General features: G+C 38.6%; 1 pseudogene; it reads left to right on the plus strand.

Moving 5' to 3' along the window:
- Nucleotides 1-1532: 1532 nt before the first annotated feature.
- On the plus strand, nt 1533-2635 carry LOC112626763 (annotated as a pseudogene).
- Nucleotides 2636-6034: the final 3399 nt, after the last annotated feature.

Genomic DNA, 6034 nt, shown 5'->3' on the forward strand with positions numbered 1-6034 from the left:
TGGTCTGTTACTCTACTTCTCTCTAATCCCAAGTTCACGCCTCCAGTACACCTTCTACTAAGCTTTGTTTCTAAACAGTGAAGAACTTCTAGGCTTCAGTGCATTTTCAGAGAAGAAGTTTTCAAGCCCTTCTTGCTCAGATTGACAGCTCTGCCCACTCCTCCATGCCCTTTCAGAAGGCCATCTCCACTCTCAGCCAAATATCAGAAATCTCTTGGCAATAACTTATCACAACAGAATGATAGGAGAAAAAGTATTATTTTACAAAGTATAAGCAATACCTTAAAAAACAAAATATTTGTTGGAGAAAATTGTATATTATCTTTTTAAAAGTTAGTTTTCATTACTCCTTTAGAGAAAGTCTCTTAATGCCGTGTGCTTGTAACATACTAAGAGAGTTTAAAGGACAGCAGCCACATCTCAGAAACAATAATCTAAGGACTCAGTTTTAAATACATGCAGAAATAATTATCGTCCTTTAAAATATAAAAGTCATAATAAAATTTCAAGTGTCAAAAAGAGAATTTCAGATTGACAGATAAGCTTAGAAAAAAACTAGAATGAGTACTTAGTATAATTAGAGTTGTTGGTCCAATTCGAAAATACAAAAGAGTAAAAGATTTAAACAATAAATAGGCACAATGAGGTACTTTTCTAATTCTTGCTTGTTTGTGAAAACTTTAAAGACTATTTCAAATATATAGAATAGAAAATTTGAAATTAAAACAGTAACTAATAAAAGCATACTTATACATTTGTTCTAGAAGTAGAAGTGAATCTCATCTCTGGAACTACTGGTAGATTGCTTAAAAATCCTGTTAATGATTATGTCAATAAAGCTGCCATATTTGCAATTAGAAATGACACTTCTAAGCACAAAACTATACATTTTCACATTCATGTTTATGAGTATTAATTGTGCTATTTCCTCATGCCCTACACCATGATGAATATATTGGTGCTGTCAAAACACAGAGTAAAACCCCAAGGAACTTATTGATTAAGTAGCTTTTCCAGATTATCTGGAAATGTAAATTTTGTTTCCAAAAGAGAATTAGATTTAGTGTGTTTGCTAAATCTCTTAAATTAGAGAAATATGATTTATAAAAATCTGCCATTGTATACATTTTTTAATTCTATTGTTGAAATGTTTATTTCCTACAAAATTGAACTAAGAATAGGTAGTTAAGTAGAATATTCGTTTTTTGTTTTAAAAAAGGTTCTATCTCAACGAGACCATAGGTTATTTTAAGTGGATTAACAATGGAAAAGTAACACATTAGGAATGGGACAGGCATAACACTCTGATTGGTAGAGAAAAAAGATGATATTCTTGTCAAAACTGTAATCAGAAAATTTTCTAGACATGCTCAGCTAAGTGTATTAGTCCATTTTGATGCTGCTGATAAAGACATACCTGAGACTGGGAAGAAAAATAGGTTTAATGGATCGCCGAGACCACGTCCACCCCGCGAGCACAAAGCCACCTCCTCGCGGCTCTGCCAGGCTTCCACACCCCCAGCTAACTCATCATGGATGATGATACCGCCCCGCTCCTCATCAACAACGGCTCTGGCATGTGCAAGGCTGGCTTTGCAGGTGACGATGCTCCCGGGCCATCTTCCCCTCTATCATGGGTAGCCCCAGACCCCAGGGCATGATGGTGGGCATGGGTCAGAAGGACTCCTATGTGGGCGATGAGGCCCAGAGCAAGAGAAGCATCCTGACCCTGAAGTACTCGGTGCAGGACAGTATCAACTGGGACGGCATGGAGAAGATCTGGCACCACACCTTCTACAACAAGCTGCCTATGGCTCCTGAGGACCACCCCATGCTGCTGACCTAGGCCCCACTGAACCCCAAGGCCAATCATGAGAAGATGACCCAGATCTTGTTTGAGACCTTCAGCAACACCCCAGCCATATACATGGTCATCCAGCCTGTGGTGCTGTCCCTGTATGCCTCTGACCTTACCACTGGCATTGTGATGGACTCTGGTGATGGGGTCACCCACACTGCCCATCTATGAGTGGTATGCTCTCCCCCACGCCATCCTGCGTCTGGACCTGGCTGGTCTGGACCTGACTGACTACTTCACGAAGATCCTCACCGAGCAGGAGCTACAGCTTCACCACCATGGCCGAGCAGGAAATCATGCATGACATCAAGGAGAAGTTGTGCTACATCACCCTGGACTTCAAGCAGGAGATGGCCACGGTGGCCTCCAGCTCCTCCCTGGAGAAGAGCTACAAGCTGCCTGAACTTCCAATGGCCAGGTCATCACCGTCAGCAACGAAGGGTTCCATACTCCCCAGGCATTCTTCCACCCTTCCTTCCTGAGCATGGAATCCTGTGGCATCCTACTGTCAATTCCATCATGAAGTGTGACATGGACATCCACAAAGAGCTCCATGCCAACACAGGGCTGTCTGGTGGCACCACCATGTACCCTGGTGTGGCAGGATGGGGTGCAGAAGGAGATCATCGCCCTGGCGCCATTGCTCCTCTGGAGAGTTAGTACTCCATGTTGATCAGTGACTCCATCCTGGCCTCACTTTCCAGCTTCCAGCAGATGTGGATCAGCAAGGAATGCGACAAGCCCGACCCCTTCTTCATCCGCAGAAAATGCTTCTAGGCCGATTATAACTTAGTTGCATTACACCCTTTCTTGAAAAAAAATAACTTGCGCAGAAAACAAGATGAGATTGCATGGCTTTCTTTGTTTTGTTTTTTTGTTTTGTTTTCTTTTTTTTTTTTTTTGGCTTGACTCAGGACTTAAAAACTGGAACAGTGAAGGTGACAGTAGTCGGCTAGAGGAAACATCCCCCAAAGTTCTGCAATGTGGCTGAGGACTTTGATTATACATTGTACTTTTTTGATAGTCATCCCAAATATCATGAAATGCATTGTTACAGGAAGTCTGTTGCCCTCTTAAAAGCCACCCCACTACTCTCTAAGGAGAATGGCCTAGTCCTTTCCCAAGCCTACAAAGGGGAGGTGATAGCATTACTTTCATGTAAACTATGTAATGCAAAAATTTTTTAATTTTCACCTTAATACCATTTTATTTTGTTTTATTTTGAGTGATCAGCCTTCATGGTCCCCCTCTTTTGTTTCCCAACTTGAGATGTATGAAGGTTTTTGGTCTCCCTGGGAGTGGGTGGAGGCAGCCAGAGCTTACCTATACACTGACTTGAGACCAGTGAATAAAAGTGCACACCTAAAAAAAAAAAAAAAAAAAAAAAAAGAAAAAACTTCTTATTCAAAGGAAACTTGCTGAAATGTTTGTCCAGTGCATCTTCACTTTTTAAATTATAGGACCTGGTAGTATCTCTATCATTCCTTTCCCCTTGCCTTGACCTATCATCTCTCCTTCTGAATTAAATTTCCATAGTAAAGCATATACTCTAGTTGATTAGCAAGTCTCTCACATTTTAAATTCAGGAACTTTTTAAACTCCTAGAAATTATCAACTGAGCACAGTGGCATGAGACTGTAGTTCCAGCGACTTGGAAGGTTGAAACAAGATCACTTGAGCCCAGGAGTTTAAGACTGTGATGCCCTATAGTCGTACTTCCAATTCGAAAATGGTGGCATAGAAACAAGCTGGCTTCACTCCCTTGCACAGAAAACCAAAAACAAATATATAGCACCAAGATGACCACCGGCAATATCCCAGAACACAAATATGAGGATGAATCAGTTCCTGGAGCCACCGAGAAGTGAAAAGACTCCAGCAGACGGTAAGAGAATCTGATGTTCATGACAATAACACCACTCCCTGGAATCTGCCCAGCACCAAGTATGTGGAAAATGTTCATTGACTCTCAGTTTCTACACTGGAGAAAGTGAGACTGAGGTTGACAGTCAGTTTCTCTACTCTCGTATGTTCTCTGACAGGAGACCTGTCCCTACCTCAAACTATGGGAAGCACTGTGAGTGCCTAAAAGAACATCTCTGAGGACAGCTAAAGACAAAGTGGAGAGGCAGGACTAACATCCTGAATGCTAGAAACTGCTCTGTAATTCAGCCAAAGGACATGCCAAATCGGAGTGGCTGCTTAGCAGCACCATGCTGTAGGAGGTACATTCCACAGGGCCCCTGAGCACAAACTACAGCCAGCCCTTCCACGCTGACAGGATATCCCCTTTGGGACCTCCCCTATTTCTGATGATCGTCTCTGATAATTTGCTAGAGCCGACGCAAACACAGGTTTAATGTGCCATCTAGTGCTGAAAAGGAGGCACTGACCTAGCGGAAAAATGTATAAGAGATTCAACAGATAAATTATGAAAAATCTCTAAGCAAACATACCCAATGAAAACCAAAACAAGCCAGGCAGAGAAAACTGGAATGAATAACTAATTGCAATGCAAAGACATAGATGTATATCCACAAAAAACAGTGATCTCCAAGATAACACAAAAAAAGCAATTTATAAATTTTACAAGGAGATTGAAATAATAGCAAAAGATCAAACAAAAATCTTGGAACTGAGAAACACATTTGCTGAATTCAAAAATTCATTGAAGGCTCTCTACAGCAGAATGGACCAAGCAGAGGAAAGAATCAGTGCTCTCAAAGACAGGCTGTTTAGAAGTACACAGTCACAGGAGAAATAAGAAAAAAAAATCAAAAGGAATAAAGACTACTTACAAGATATAGAAAATTACCTCAAAAGACAAAAATCTAAGAATTACTAGTATTCAAAAGGGAGCTGAGCAAAAGATAAGGGTAGAACACTTAACTCAAAAAATAATAACAGAAAAGTTTCCAAAACTTGAGAAAGAAATAAAAGTTTAGGTATAGGAAGGACAGAGAACACCAAACAGGACTTACATCGAGACATATAATAATTAAACTCTCCAAGGTCAAAGACAATGAGAGGATCCTAAAAAGCAGCAAGAGAGAAAAAGCGAACAACATGTAAAGAAATGCCAATCATCTGATGGCAGACTTCTCAGTGGAAACCACATACTCAGTGGAAACCACATACGAGGGAGCAGAATATTTTCAAAGTGTTGAAAGGGAAAAAACAAAACAAAACAAAACAAAACTGCCATTCAAAAATACTTTATCCAGCAAAGCTATCTTTCAAATAAGGAGTCACAAAGTCTTTCCTAGGCAAACAAAAGCTAAGATAATTCATCACCATCAGACTTACCTCACAAGAAATGGTAAAGGGAGCTCTTCAATATGAACAAAAAAAAAAATACTAATGTAAAAAAAAGAAAATGTTTAAAAGTACAAAATCCACTGGTAAAATTAAGTACAAAATCATCCCCAGAATACTCCAATTCTGTAATTCTAGTGTGCAATCTACCCATAACTCTAGTATGAAGCCTAAAAGATAAAAGATAAATACATGTAAAATAATATTAGGCTACAGAAACTTGTTAAGAGATAGGCAATAAAATGTAAACTGAGACAACCAAAATTCAAAATGTGGGATGATAGAGTTAAAATATAAAGATTGTTTTTAATTTTTTCTTTGTTTGCTTGTTTTTACTCTTTTTTTGTTTTATCTAATACAAATTGTTATCTCTTCATAATAATTTGCTATATCTATGTTTCACATAAGCTTCATGGTAACCACAATGTAAAAACCTATAACAGATACATTAAAAGTAAAAATCAACAAATTAAAACATACTACCAGCAAAAAAATCACTTAACTACAAAAGATGACAGGAAGAAAGAGAGAGAGGAGGTACAACACAACCAGAAAACAAGCAAAAAAATGGCAGTAGTAAGGCCTTACTTATCAATAATAATGCTGAATGTAAATAGACTCAATTTTCCAATTAAAAATAAAGAGTGACTAAATGAATAAAAATGCAAGATCTAAGTAAATTCTGCCTATAAGAAAATTCACCTATAAAATTACACGTAGATTGAAAGTGTAGGAAAAAAAGATTATTCATGTGAATGGAAAACAAAAAAAGCAGCAGTTGCTATACTTACATGAGATAAAATAGATGACCAAAGACTGTAAAAAGAGACAAAGAAGGTATTATAAAGATAAAAGACTCAA

The sequence above is a fragment of the Theropithecus gelada genome, chromosome 6, assembly GCF_003255815.1.
Source record: "Theropithecus gelada isolate Dixy chromosome 6, Tgel_1.0, whole genome shotgun sequence".
Classification (NCBI taxonomy): domain Eukaryota; kingdom Metazoa; phylum Chordata; class Mammalia; order Primates; family Cercopithecidae; genus Theropithecus; species Theropithecus gelada.